Here is an 8,749-nt window from a genome sequence, read left to right as displayed (position 1 = left end):
GTGAAGTGAGAGAAAACAGAGAGGAAGAGAGACCCCGCCCCAGAGAAGTCTACGGCACAGGACTGCTGCAGTAAGACAAAACACACACACACACACACAACCACACACACACAGAAGACACAGAGCAGTGAGAGTGGGAGAGGGTCCCCACCCTTGTCTGTCTTCATTGCAGCAGTGCTGCAGTCAGACAAAGAGGAACACAAAGGTTTCATAACAGGGCGGCAGCCAGTGTTACAGCCCCCCCTAGTGGTCAAGACAAGTGGTTCACAACACCAATAACAACCATAAACACATTATCATGACCACAGGCCTGCACACAAATCTGCCACACCTACCTGCTCAAGCAGAGAGTACGCACTGCACGTACACAGTTACTGCACGTACACAGATACCGCATGTACTAATGTAACCTCTTATTTTTAATGTACATTACTGCTATTGTTTACAATCCATACAACCGATTGATCTTCACCCACATAAACGCATTCATTGATCAAATTTTAAAGTCCAACTCAGACATTCGTCAGCCACGAGGGTGACCACATGTTCCTCTTTATGTGGACACAGCGTTGTTCTTCCTGTTTTCTAACATTTTCACTGGTTTTGCAGGACTGGGTTTAACGCAGCCATAAGAAGGTCACTGTCTGTCTAACACCATAATCATCAGGGAAAGTTATAAATCACCAAAAGTCACAAACTTTGCAGATTTTGTTGGATATGATGGAAATCAGCACACAGAATATCACCTGGTATTCTGAGAAATACTTCTTTTTGTCTTTGCTGTTAGAATCAGGGTGGTGTGAAGTGAACAGTATACAGCATGTGTGTGTCATAATAATCAAAATAAAAATTGCTAATATTGTCAGATATTGCTCAAAAAAAAGGTATGAAACCCCAAAACTGTTACTGTGCAGACGAGCAGCTGAAATATGAGTGAAACAAAAGAGAGAACAGGCGTGGAAGAAACTTCAGCCTTTTTTGTCCTTGATGTATTTATTAGCAATCGAATTTGAAATAAATATGTGGCCTGTATGTGCTATGGGACAGTCTGGTAACGTGCACAAGTTATAGTATTTTTTTAATGAATTAGCGGTCCCTTTTCAAAATAAAATAAAATCAGCTTCATTTTCACTGTGAGGTGTAAAAACTCACACACTCGCACACAGGCTCTCTTTGAGGAATACAACAGAATCCATGAACACGCTGAATCTTTCCTGGTGATATTCCACCAAAAAGGACCTTTCACGTGTGGCATCAAACCCAAACAATCGCCTACATTCAGTGGCGGTCCTAGCCTGTTTGGCGCCCTGGGCGAACATTCCCTCTGCCCCCCCCCTTATTTCTGGGATTTCACACAACCCAGGATTCAGATCATGAATACATAATGGGCTTGGATTTACAACATTATGAATGAAATGTGCTCTATTTGGAAGCAGCAGGCCCCTCCCCTTTCGACGGGTTGTGTGTGAGACTTTAAATCATCAAACTATAAATTATAAATTTAAATTGTTATTGATCCCTTTTCCCCTAGTCTCAAAGTCTATATTTACTTTCTTACTCTTCTTATATTTATTGTTTGTTTACTTGCACTGCTGTAACTGGAGCCTCGTCGTCTCGTCTCTCTATATACTGGACTGTCTGTAGCGGAGATGACAATAAAGTTTACTTTGACTTCAGCAGCGCGCAGGTGCACCGAGGGCTCTCGCGCTCACTTTTCGTGTATAGAATTTCGAAAAAACATCGGTGCAGATTATAAGTCTGTATCATGATGTCCGGTGTTTTCGTGTTTGTTGGTTTGTTTTTATTTTGTCTTATTTTGCGAGTTGGTTATTAGATGCTGCTCCAGCCAGCCAGAGAATCCCCCGCCGCCCCGCCCTCTCCTCCCTGTGCCGCAAGCAGCAGGCGCACCTCGCAAACGGAGGGCGCCCTTACTCCCAGCAAATGGGCAGCAGAACACCGATCGGTGCCTATGCCATTCCCAATATGCGCTGGCATGACGTCGGGGCAGCATGAGTACGAGCAATTTTTTATTTTTTTTTGCCGATGCCCGTGATGCCGCCCCCCCACCACGATGCCGCCCCGGGCAACCGCCCGTGTCGCCCATATCAAAAACCGCTACTGCCTACATTTAACTGAAATTTGTCCTGCACAGGAAGAGGGCGGAGACAACTAATGAGTGCAAAAAGGCTCAACTCCAAAAATGCTGCTCACCTCAAAAAGAGTTTATTATTAATTATTTCATCAACTGTGAAACCTCATTTCTCATCTATAGACTAGAGTGTTCCAGCTTTTGCCCTGAAAGGAAAAAGGAGACATTTTTTTCCACTTATCTAATTCAGGGTCACGGGGGGAGCTGGAGCCCGTCCCAGGTGTGCATAAATATATCAAAATATCGCTCCCACCACAGCCCTGAACAAGCATCATGCTGCTTCACGTTACGGATCCGGTAAGAACGTTTTCTGCGATGATGAACGGATATACCCGCCGCAGCTCAAACAGCTGTGAAACTGTACAAAAACACGACTGGCAGGAAGGTCGGGACGATCGCCATGTCTGGCATCACGGCCTTCTTCCACTGATTTCCATCCAGGATTTCATGAGCTCCATGCCTTTTTTCCTCATGTCTCTGTTCAATCGGCGTCTTTAAAAGTCTTTCTGAGACCTTAAGCTGTCCCTTGTTGAGTAGCTGAAACACAAACATAAATTGTGATCAGTAAATACTGCAAAGAATGGCTGAAATCAAAACGACATTAGCCCTTAAAGTAGATCAGACACTGAGTTCCCTTGGAGAAACAGCAGCTCTTTGCAGGCTGTGGAATTACAGACCCACACTGGTAAATCGTTTATGCATAAAACTGATGAATTCTTCATTTAATTAATGCTGTATCAGGGATCATTATTTCACCGTGCAGATTTATGACTTTGGTTAAAGTTGCTGTTCGTTCGTCCAGCATCTGCTAATTAATTTTTCCTGAATATGCAGGAATATACTCGACAGCCGCTTCTAATTTTGGCCAGAATCACAGGATGCATGATGAGCAACGTGCTGCCCAACTTTTCTTTGGCAGCTGTTAGAAACTAATTGTACACTGCTACATAACACACACGCACACACACACACACACACACACACACACACACACACACACACACAGAAACCGGAGACTATCAGCAAATGGTTCAAATTAGTAAAATCACTGGGGAGTCCCATTCAAACACATGGGATTCTTTATGCCTTTTTATGTTTGTGTGTTGAAGACTCACCGTCATCTGGTTTGTGGGGGGGGGTGAAGAATAACAGAGACCAATGTGCACGATTATCCTGATGTGGGTAACAGGGTCAAGTGTCTGACTAAGAGCGGAGAGGATCAGGAGGAGGTGGGAGGGAGGATGGACAGCGGCTCGATGAGACTTTGAAGGAGAAGCAGAATGCACATGAGGGCAGGAGGGGGGGGTCACTGCTGGGGGGTCACTCGAGTGCTGCATGTGCCTGAAAACACACAAAAACACTCCAGAAAGAAATCGTTACCGTCAGACGTCAGCAGCCATGAACATATTAGATTTAGCAGCAGTGTATTAGGAAAACAGGAAAGAGGTTTTATTTTAACGTGTAACAGTTTCATAAGCAGTTACACTGTAACGAAGATCCAGGTAAAGCACCAAAACTGGAGCTCCGCCTTCTTGGACAGTCAGTTAGTACAGTGACCACACAGCAGCCATATCATTGGTCACATGATGTCATTAAAAATGCTCCAAAAGGGTCAAACAGCACAAACACGGTACAGAGGTCCAGTTCAGGGCTTCACCTGTCAGTCACAGAGGCCACACCCACTAATAATACAAATTTTAATCCAGGTTAATTATAAAAACCACATGAGCTATCCTCCCCCGTACAGGTGTTATGAAGGAGGTAATTATCTACAGAGGCCAATCAGTTTGTGTATCAGTCTGTAAACATGTTTATTTTAACATGGGAGTCTATGGGGACTGACTCACTGCTGCCTCTGCTGGCCGTCAGAGGAACTGCAGGTCTTGGCTTCTTTTTATTGGTCCTGAAGGATGACCCAAAAGTGCGCAGGAGGCTTGACACAGCAAAGCGTTTGCTGTGTAACAGTCGAACTAGCAGCAGAAGACTTAAAGTTAGTGATCTGCCGATACTGCAATCAGAAAACTGAATCAAGTGTTTTTGCAGAATAAAGCAGACTGTATATTTGGGGATTCTGAGCTGCAGAATAATGCGGTGCATTATGAGCTGACTTTTCTGGCTATTTGGGAAAAAAAGATATCAACAGTGCTGCAAGAGGATTGTGTTTCTGTGGTTGAGCTGAAAACAAACGCTACCCTTCCCTTTCATCAGATCCTGCTACATACATGGCAAAAAGAAAAAGAAACACAAATGTGCTGGGAAATGATAATATTCACTGTTGGCTTTAAGGTGTTTAATGAGATTAGGTGGCATTAATCGCTGAGCCGGCACCTCACTCATCACCCTAATTTAGGAAGATGGGAGGTTTGAAAGGATGAACCTTCTGCTCAAACAGATATAGTTTGGCTGCAGGGCTTTGACTTTAAGCTCGTCATGCTGGAACAGCGGGGCCTTGGCGAGTGGCACACACTCTTTCAGGACCTTAATCCACATTACAGTTGGCCACCGCTCTCCTTCTGCTCTGTGATCAGACTGCATGACAGACAGAAACACAGAGTCGGGGTAAGCCTTCCTTCCTTCCTCCATATGTTTGACTGTCTGTTAGGTGGCAGGAAGACAAGCACGTAGCGAGTTAGCTAGGTTTACAAAGGCTCCCAAATATTTAACACGGCTTTCTGTAGAAGTTTAGATACAGTTATTTTACATGTACCTGGAACAAAACAGGGGTGCTTTTAACAGCTTTGCCTTTTTAACTGGTGAGGAATTTCAAGTCACCACACACACACATTATACAACGAACATTTGTATTTTTTCTGTTATAAAAACAGTGAAATAACAGCTCATAATGAATGCAAAGCACTGTTATTCTTTTTTCACAAATAGGAAAGCTAAAAGCTCGTTTCCTTTTTGCACTTTAAAATTCTGTCCACGTCAAGCTTAATCCAGTTTTATTCATTTAGCGACACATCATAATCAAATCTTCTCAGAGCACGTTTACTACTAAGGTCAAGACCTGATATCAAGCCACCAATTCCCTGTTGAACAGCACTTGTCGACAGCGGGGAAGAAAAACACAATCAGAGCAATCATAGAGGAGATCAGCTGAGCTTTAAGAAGGAAATATGAAGCAGTTTCTGAATCCAAACTGCAGCGTGAGAGTGAAGTGCTCTGGGGTGATTGAGATAAGATTGGGCCTGATTATTCAAGGTTAATTCACTTCTAGCATCACTCTGAGGCAGGATGTCTCTGTAGTACATTTCCCGGCACAGAGCCCTGCGGAACGCCATCCGTCACTTTGTGTTTGCGGATGAATCCAATTCAGAGCTCGAGCATGCCAGTACCGCCGTCAACAGCAGCCATTACAGCCTGCTGCTGGCGGCTCGAGCTGCACGACTGCAGATCATTTAGGTGAATTTCTGACTGAGAACTCTCAGAGTGCCATAAAACAGGAAATCATCCTGATCCTGATGATCACGCCGGTACAAAGAGAACATGACTCAGTGCATTCCTGCTTCCTAAATGTGCGAGTGAACAGCTCTGAAGACAAGATAATTATTTTAATAGATCATCATCAGGAGTCATTAATGAGAGCTGAGATTGTTTTTAAAAGACTGTCTTCACAAGATTTAATAAACTGTGTCAGCTGGCATGAACACTATTATCTGATACGTGAAACATATGAAGCAGAAGGAAGAAGAAGCAGAAATGACATTGCTGAGCTCTTCATCTGTGATATGAGTGTGTGATTTTACAGGTTCTCACTGTCTTCCTTCTCTCACCCCAACCGGTCACGGCAGATGGCCCCGCCCCTCCCTGAGCCTGGTTCTGCCGGAGGTTTCTTCCTGTTAAAAGGGAGTTTTTCCTTCCCACTGTCGCCAAAGTGCTTGCTCATAGGGGGTCATATGATTGTTGGGTTTTTCTCTCTATGTATTATTGTAGGGTCTACCTTACAATATAAAGCACCTTGAGGCGACTGTTGTTGTGATTTGGCGCTGTGTAAATAAAACTGAACTGAATCGTAAGGCGCCCGTGAGACTGCCGCACTTTATCTCAGCAGCGTCTTATGTTGATCTTTTATGTTCCACCTGTTAAATCACAAAATAAGAAACACAGCCACACGTTTTCTGTGGTGGAGCTGAATCAATGAGCCACAATGTAAAGAGATCAAACGTGGGCACCTCAGACCTCCTCTTCCTCCCTCCCTGAGTTCTGTCGTTCGCTCAGAAGGCGGTGGAAAGATGAGAGAGTTCACGGCGAGTTCATCTACGTTCGCCCCCGACTCCCTCGGCTCTCTTTCATGTCTCCACGGCGAGGCGGCTGCAGTAAATGCAGTCTGTTTGAATATGTCGGGATCTTCTGTCTGCATAACGAGCTTTTTATGCTGACTTCTCTTAAATAAATATTCAGTTACATTTCAGTCAGAGCGAATTTCAACCCATCCTTCCATCTCTTATCCAGCTCTCGACAGCTCAGTGGGTTTTTTAACTTTCCTATTAAATGCAAATTTATTTAGAAGAGTCATTTAAAGTGACGTGCATGTGTAGAGAATGTTTACATGGGATGTATGTGGATGTAAGAAACAGGCACAGGGCTGAGTGTGAGCCACCAGAAGCTCTCTGCTGCCCCTCGGTGGTGCAGTGATGGTGAAGGAACTGCAGCGGTGGAAAAGTACGCATCATATTCTTCACTTTAGTAGAAGCACAGGCTCTGTTTGTTGCTGCCCGCATTGTAGATGAATGAGAAAAGAGGAGAGAGTACAGATATTTGTTTAGCAAAGTAAGCACAGTCAAGTAAAGTACCTGGATATTCTACTGAAGTACAGTAATGAAGTATTTGTACTGTCTTACTTTCTCACTTCTGAGGAAATGTGAATAAGATTTTTTTCTGTTGCTTGGGCAGAAGAAGAGTCAGCACTTTGCTAACACTGGCTCAAAAGGCAGGAACAGGTAAAGGTCTCAGGTGAAACACACCTTTCATACCTCAGAAATAAATGACATAAGCTCGCCGCCCAAACAGAGCTGACCCGGACGCTGTCAACAAACACAGTCTGTGAGAGCTACTAATGAATTTATTGTTTCATCTTTACAACCAGGAAAATTTTCACTGAGATTAAAAATAATTTCGAAATGAATGAAGCACTGAATCAGAAAGGCAGCTATTCACAGGCTCTGTGCTTTTCACACTCACTGGCCAACAACCTGTCACTGACAAGACTTTGGCTGCTAAGCATTCCTGCCTCACCCCCATAATTTACTAAATAAGCATCACGTTCAACTAAAAAAGGCTTGAAATGCACGATTGAGGCAATAAACTCACCAGAAACGAGTTTGCTGAGCCCACTGCCCCCTGCTGGCCATAAAAAAGAAATGCATTTTAAAGCAGTTCATTTAAGGCTTCACTTCCAGATCCTGAAGCTGCAGGGTCAGGGTTAGACCGGCTGTGTGTGGGATATGAGGGTCACTCTGCATTAGAACGACAGACCAACTAGCTGTCCAGGGTTTACCTGAAGAACGCAGGAGGATGGATGGCGCTCTCCTCTACCGCGTATCAAAAGAAAGTGACCATAATCTCAAACCTGATGTGTGATTTGTGAATACAGTTCAGGCATGAAGCTGGATGCAGAACAAACGCAGCAAATTTCTTCTTCTTTTCACGTCTCCTTCAAAGAACCGTGATACAAGCTGATGGTTCATCCAATCGCTGCCAGGACTTTTTCTAAAGTGCCCACCCTCACGTAAACACTCAAATGGTTCTGGCAGCGACTTCTAAGCTACTCGATAAATAGGTAAGGTTCCTTTTTTAGATGTTTTTTTCAGTGAGTTTTAGGGACTTCATGGCATCTTGCATTTTTATTTGGGGTATGAAGCGCGCAGCCTCCTGATGACATCATCAGTTGTGCTTTTATCTTATTTTATCTCCATCCACTCCTCTTCGTTTGCTGACCTGAGGTCAGCGTCTCTACTCTGAGGTTAACAGGAAGCAGAACAGGTTACCTTACCTGTAGATCTGGTCATCAGGTTACTTCCCAAACCATTGCCCGACATGACTGTGGCCACGCCCACCTCTTTGAAAGATACTGTGTGTAAATTAAAGTTTGTGTTTGATAAATTGCTCCTTTCCAACCTGCACCGTGTCCCATATAATATCTCATTCCCTGAGTGTGAGCGTGTTTGCAGGAACAGAGTGGATAATTGCCGTGTTTTGACTCTTAAAGTGTTGCATTCACTCGGATTTGATATATTTGTGACAGCAGCAAAAACAGACCACCCGTCCGCACAGACGCATCACAGTTATTAGGCAGCCTGGAAGCTCTCAGCGCTGTCACACCGGCTGGGACTGCAGAGCCGAGTCTAGACTGACTTGTACTTTCCTGCTGTTCTGTCTTCACTGTGTTTGGTTAAATCTTTTACAACCAATTTATCTTCATTTGAGCAGGCCTGCAGCACAGGCTGCTGCCTCGGGCTCAGCGTAATTGGACTGCAGTCTTTATAATGAAGCCTTCCCAACAGGAGAGCAGCACAGAGACTCGGCTGGAGCTGGGCTTCACTCACTGATGTAAGCGTCTGCCATCAGAGCGCTAAACCGAGGCAGCATGATGACTGT

At 44.3% G+C, this 8,749-nt stretch overlaps 1 long non-coding RNA gene across 1 annotated transcript; it reads right to left on the bottom strand.

Moving 5' to 3' along the window:
* Positions 1-2,207: 2,207 nt before the first annotated feature.
* Positions 2,208-5,944, bottom strand: LOC106097158 (uncharacterized). Its single transcript, XR_001223482.3, has 2 exons — positions 3,265-5,944; positions 2,208-2,686 (listed from the first exon to the last, which is right to left on the bottom strand). It is a non-coding gene; the product is annotated as an uncharacterized LOC106097158 (long non-coding RNA).
* Positions 5,945-8,749: the final 2,805 nt, after the last annotated feature.

This window comes from Oreochromis niloticus, linkage group LG1 (assembly GCF_001858045.2).
Source record: "Oreochromis niloticus isolate F11D_XX linkage group LG1, O_niloticus_UMD_NMBU, whole genome shotgun sequence".
NCBI classification, from domain to species: Eukaryota; Metazoa; Chordata; class Actinopteri; order Cichliformes; family Cichlidae; genus Oreochromis; species Oreochromis niloticus.
Note: the sequence above shows the minus strand (reverse complement) of the source record. Positions and strands in the feature narration are given on the sequence as shown.